Below are 6,478 nucleotides of genomic sequence, written 5' to 3' on the forward strand. Positions count from 1 at the left end.
TAGCTGATGACTTGACTCTGAAAACAGTTGAGCTGCAAGAGTGAACGTTTCAGCCAGCACAGCCCGGTGTCTGAGGTGCCGACTCATGTTCAGGCATGCGTTTTTTGTCATTGGAAGCAAGCCATGTGCTGCGCTGTTTGGGTTCTCAAGTGCCACAGGTTAGATGACCTGGTCTGCCAGAGAATGTGGTTACACATCTGCAGTAAAGGGTCAGAGCCCTGTTGCATAGTGTGTGTGTTTGAGCAACTTGTCTCTCTCTGTTTCAAGCCCTGCTCCAAGGGAAAACAGGAAATGTCAGGACAGATGCTGCTTTTTAATTGTACTACTTAAGTGAGCGCTATTTTGTAGTAATGTGGAGAATGCAAGGCTTAGTGCCTGTCTTATAATTTGCCGGAATTTTTTGGAAAAATGCTCTCACTTCACTGTTGGACTGTGAATAAAAGGCACTTGCTAAAGTGACTTCTTTTTCCTTCCATCAGATGGGCAGGAGCCAGATTGTCTCAAAGGTGGGCAAGACTGGGCGGAGCAATGATAGGCGAGAGGCAGAATGGGTCAGTAAATGACTATTAAAAAGCCATGTAAAGGTAAAACCATGTGGTAGAAACAGATATATCTGCTGGCCATTTGCAACAAGTTGTAGTTCCAAAAAAGCTGCCTTTTAACACCATGTTTTCTTGTTATATTCAGGGCCTCTGCATAAAGCCTCTGCAAGCCAAACTCATGCGTATGTCCTTCTGCGAGATGTACAAGCAAGCAATGTTTTGGGAGCTAGTAGCAATTGCAGTCTGAACAGAATCCTTCACCCAAAGGGACAGGAGGTAAGGGACTTTGCCAGGACGAGCTGGAGCCAGGTCAGCTTTGGCACGTACCTTCCTGTGGGTTGTGGCGTGCTCCTGACTGGAAGTGTTTGGATCCCCTTGGAAAACCCACAGGGCATCTAGGCTGGGGAACCTGCAGTGCTTTCAAGATTGTAGGGCAAGTGGGTTGGCTGCAGTAGTGGTAGAAGGCCAGAGGGTTGTTTGCGTTCGTCAGCTGCAGCGTGGTCTGAAAGCGGCTGGGGCCAGGGCAGAAATGGATTGGAGTGCTCAGGCAAGAGGGTGATTCACTAGGAAAATGGAAGTGCTTTCTTCTGGTGTCTAGAGAAAGGTGCCTCATGAAACTTCCAGCGCTTTGCAGAGGTGAGCTTCAACCTTACTTTATGTGTCGTGGAGTGAGGGTAGCGCTGTAGAAAAGTGATTCTGGGATCCCAAAGAGCTGAAGTAGAAGGAGAACGCAGCTTCCGCTTGAATGCAGAAACAACCGTGTTGAGCACTACAGGACAAGTCATAGGAGTGCAGTAGTGTGATACAAGCAAATGCAAGTACAGGGGAGGTGAGAACATTTAAAAGGTAATGACAAAAAAAAAAATCAGGTGGTGGCTGGCTGATCTGTGCTATGGAGCAACAAAAAGTTTCAGGTGACTTTGGTATGCAAATAGTTGATCCAAACCCTGTGAATCAGGCTTAGGTAAGTTGCAGTCTTCTGGTGTGGTCCTCACAAACAGGAACTTAGTGAAGGAAGCTTTGTCTCACGGCCACCACTGGCTGGAGGATCCATTGAATGTAAATACTGAGGACTGTCCTGTAAGTCTGAGTCTTCATAACTAACCAAGTCAAGATGTTAACTTACAGTCTTGCTAATGAAGTGTTATTACTGTACCTGTCTTTGATGTACAAATATGCTTCTGAGATGTATATTCTAGATGGATGGTCTCAGACAAGCTTGAGATCTGCTTGTCAATAAATAAATGTATTTGCAGAATGTGTTGTGACTCTTTTTGTTAAGCGGGTGACAAAGTCGTGCACCTTTTCTGGTTGCACATATTTAAGTACATTTACTTACTAAAAATAAAACAGGATTTTTTTTATATACACAAACATTTCAGTGGCTACAAGGAATGCAAGTTTCTACTCACTGTAAAAAAAAAAAAAAAAAAAAAAACCTGGAGGATTACAGGATTAGGGGTAGCAGCTTACCTTGGAATTTCTTCCAGAAGGACAGCAATAGAAGCAGTCAGATGGTAAGTGTAATTCGTACAGAACAAAGCTATTCAGAAAGACAAGGTACCGTTTGTGAGCTGTAAAATAACAAGGAGGTGAGAAATAAACCAGTTTGTAGTAAAAGGAAATCTGTTATTAAAATCTTTAGTTTCCTAAAGCTAATGTTCATACTTTGAAGGATAGGAGTTTCTAGAAAGTCATTTGTGTTTTGTAGTCACAAAGAAAAGAGTAATAGCAGAAGATTGGATCAGTCCCCTTAAAACCAGAGCGGTGTTTAAAGTAGGAAAATTACTTTTTTAAATTGGCCAAAGGAGCAAGTTACTAGCAAGCTACCAGAATTGGATGTGAAAATATCAAGGTATTACATTGAGAATGAAGCGGCTGCCACTAACCGCACTACCTCGTATTAGAGAAAACTTGTGCTGAAGGTCAGCCATTGATATCTATCAGCTGAAAAGAAAAGCACCAAGTGCCATCTGTGCTTTCTCATTTCAGGTAAAAAAAAATAATAAAGCCTGTTGCTAATAGTTTATAAGGAATAATGAACACAACTGCTCTTAAAAAAAAATAAAGATTTGCTTTTTGTTGTTGTTACACCAAAATAAAAGTGCTTGAGCAAAATTAGATTTTCAAAGCCATTTTGTAATGCATGATATTTTTTTCCTTTAGTCTCTTAGGTGAAAAATTCTCAGACTAGAAGAAATTAAAAATCAAAACGGAGATGAATTCTGAGCCTCTTTGGGGGGGGGGGAAACAGAAGACAACAAAAATGTGCGTCGGAACAGATGCTACGCATTTATCAAGTGCCTGGGAAAGAAAACAAACAGCAAGGCACCAAAACTTGGGTTTGATAATTTATTAGTCTGTGGAAAACTAAAAGTGGCTGGGGGAATGTTTGGTCAGCTAGTAAGGCTGCTGAAGTAGCATGAGAGGAGATTAATAATGGCAAATGCAAGTAATTTAAACGGAACACCATTTCAGCCTCTCTTGCTGTCCCTGGGCCTAGATGAAACATGTAGGGAAAACTGTGGTATCCAGAGGCTCGACCAAAATATCTTTGATTGCTTAATAGGAAAAAACGCATGCATACGTGTACTTAAGAAATAGGCTTTTAATGTGTTTATAATTGCAATACTTCCTTCTGTAATAGGCTGGTTTTCCCATGGTCTTATACTTAAACCTGATCTTGCTAAGTTCGTACGATCATTGCGCCATTTATTGAGTTAAAACTGTTCACGTTCAATCTGTAGTTGCTTTAATCCATGATGTATGGCAGTATGATCCAGTTTATCATAGGTTTTGCAACAGATTCAAAAAGTACTTTTGAAAGTAATAATTAAATTCTTCACATTTCCATTCTCTAATGAAGCATATCTCTGAGGAAAAAAAAAGTACATTTCTGATTTTTTTTTCTGTAAATTATTTTAGTGTTAGGAGAGTAGTAGCAAGGTAAAATTGGTTTAAGTTCAGAATTTGTCCTTTATTTGCTAAGGTAAGACAGCAGAGAGACAGTGAATTTGTCCCTCTGGAGTCATTAGCAGCATCCTCATGCCTTGTCCTGAGGTGTGGGCAGGCCAAAGAAAATCTGTTAAGATTTGTCAGCTTCCTAAAGATCTGCTACCTCCTTGTAAAACCACCTACAAAACTAAAATTCTCCGAATGAGAAATTGCAAAGATTTAGTTCACGTATGGAGAATGTGTTTGTAGTTGCTTCACTTGGTGCTTTCTTCTAGGCTCTCTGGTAGAAATGAGGACCTGCTCCTGCGGGGGCTCACTATGGGCCGCAGCCTCCTCCAGGCCACATCCACCTGCCCCACCAGGGACTCCTCCACGGGCTGCAGCGTGGAGATCTGCTCCATGTGGGACCCATGGGCTGCAGGGGGACAGCCTGCTCCACCAGGGGCCTCTGCACAGGCCGCAGGGGAACTTCTGTTCCCTGCCTGGAGCACCTCTCCCCCTACTTCTTCACTGACCTTGGCACCTGCAAGGCTGTTCCTCACTCCTCTCACTCTCCCAGCTGCTGTGTGGCGCAGCATTTTTTTTCCCATCTTAAATCCGCTCTCACAGAGGTGCAAACAACATACCTTATACGTGAACTAAATCTTTGCAATTTCTCATTCGGAGAATTTTAGTTTTGTAGGTGGTTTTACAAGGAGGTAGCAGATCTTTAGGAAGCTGACAAATCTTAACAGATTTTCTTTGGCCTGCCCACACCTCAGGACAAGGCATGAGGATGCTGCTAATGACTCCAGAGGGACAAATTCACTGTCTCTCTGCTGTCTTACCTTAGCAAATAAAGGACAAATTCTGAACTTAAACCAATTTTACCTTGCTACTACTCTCCTAACACTAAAATAATTTACAGAAAAAAAAATCAGAAATGTACTTTTTTTTTCCTCAGAGATATGCTTCATTAGAGAATGGAAATGTGAAGAATTTAATTATTACTTTCAAAAGTACTTTTTGAATCTGTTGCAAAACCTATGATAAACTGGATCATACTGCCATACATCATGGATTAAAGCAACTACAGATTGAACGTGAACAGTTTTAACTCAATAAATGGCGCAATGATCGTACGAACTTAGCAAGATCAGGTTTAAGTATAAGACCATGGGAAAACCAGCCTATTACAGAAGGAAGTATTGCAATTATAAACACATTAAAAGCCTATTTCTTAAGTACACGTATGCATGCGTTTTTTCCTATTAAGCAATCAAAGATATTTTGGTCGAGCCTCTGGATACCACAGTTTTCCCTACATGTTTCATCTAGGCCCAGGGACAGCAAGAGAGGCTGAAATGGTGTTCCGTTTAAATTACTTGCATTTGCCATTATTAATCTCCTCTCATGCTACTTCAGCAGCCTTACTAGCTGACCAAACATTCCCCCAGCCACTTTTAGTTTTCCATAGACTAATAAATTATCAAACCCAAGTTTTGGTGCCTTGCTGTTTGTTTTCTTTCCCAGGCACTTGATAAATGCGTAGCATCTGTTCCGACGCACATTTTTGTTGTCTTCTGTTTCCCCCCCCCCCAAAGAGGCTCAGAATTCATCTCCGTTTTGATTTTTAATTTCTTCTAGTCTGAGAATTTTTCACCTAAGAGACTAAAGGAAAAAAATATCATGCATTACAAAATGGCTTTGAAAATCTAATTTTGCTCAAGCACTTTTATTTTGGTGTAACAACAACAAAAAGCAAATCTTTATTTTTTTTTAAGAGCAGTTGTGTTCATTATTCCTTATAAACTATTAGCAACAGGCTTTATTATTTTTTTTTACCTGAAATGAGAAAGCACAGATGGCACTTGGTGCTTTTCTTTTCAGCTGATAGATATCAATGGCTGACCTTCAGCACAAGTTTTCTCTAATACGAGGTAGTGCGGTTAGTGGCAGCCGCTTCATTCTCAATGTAATACCTTGATATTTTCACATCCAATTCTGGTAGCTTGCTAGTAACTTGCTCCTTTGGCCAATTTAAAAAAGTAATTTTCCTACTTTAAACACCGCTCTGGTTTTAAGGGGACTGATCCAATCTTCTGCTATTACTCTTTTCTTTGTGACTACAAAACACAAATGACTTTCTAGAAACTCCTATCCTTCAAAGTATGAACATTAGCTTTAGGAAACTAAAGATTTTAATAACAGATTTCCTTTTACTACAAACTGGTTTATTTCTCACCTCCTTGTTATTTTACAGCTCACAAACGGTACCTTGTCTTTCTGAATAGCTTTGTTCTGTACGAATTACACTTACCATCTGACTGCTTCTATTGCTGTCCTTCTGGAAGAAATTCCAAGGTAAGCTGCTACCCCTAATCCTGTAATCCTCCAGGTTTTTTTTTTTTTTTTACAGTGAGTAGAAACTTGCATTCCTTGTAGCCACTGAAATGTTTGTGTATATAAAAAAAAATCCTGTTTTATTTTTAGTAAGTAAATGTACTTAAATATGTGCAACCAGAAAAGGTGCACGACTTTGTCACCCGCTTAACAAAAAGAGTCACAACACATTCTGCAAATACATTTATTTATTGACAAGCAGATCTCAAGCTTGTCTGAGACCATCCATCTAGAATATACATCTCAGAAGCATATTTGTACATCAAAGACAGGTACAGTAATAACACTTCATTAGCAAGACTGTAAGTTAACATCTTGACTTGGTTAGTTATGAAGACTCAGACTTACAGGACAGTCCTCAGTATTTACATTCAATGGATCCTCCAGCCAGTGGTGGCCGTGAGACAAAGCTTCCTTCACTAAGTTCCTGTTTGTGAGGACCACACCAGAAGACTGCAACTTACCTAAGCCTGATTCACAGGGTTTGGATCAACTATTTGCATACCAAAGTCACCTGAAACTTTTTGTTGCTCCATAGCACAGATCAGCCAGCCACCACCTGATTTTTTTTTTTGTCATTACCTTTTAAATGTTCTCAC

This window comes from Cygnus atratus, chromosome 1, assembly GCF_013377495.2.
Source record: "Cygnus atratus isolate AKBS03 ecotype Queensland, Australia chromosome 1, CAtr_DNAZoo_HiC_assembly, whole genome shotgun sequence".
Classification (NCBI taxonomy): Eukaryota; Metazoa; Chordata; class Aves; order Anseriformes; family Anatidae; genus Cygnus; species Cygnus atratus.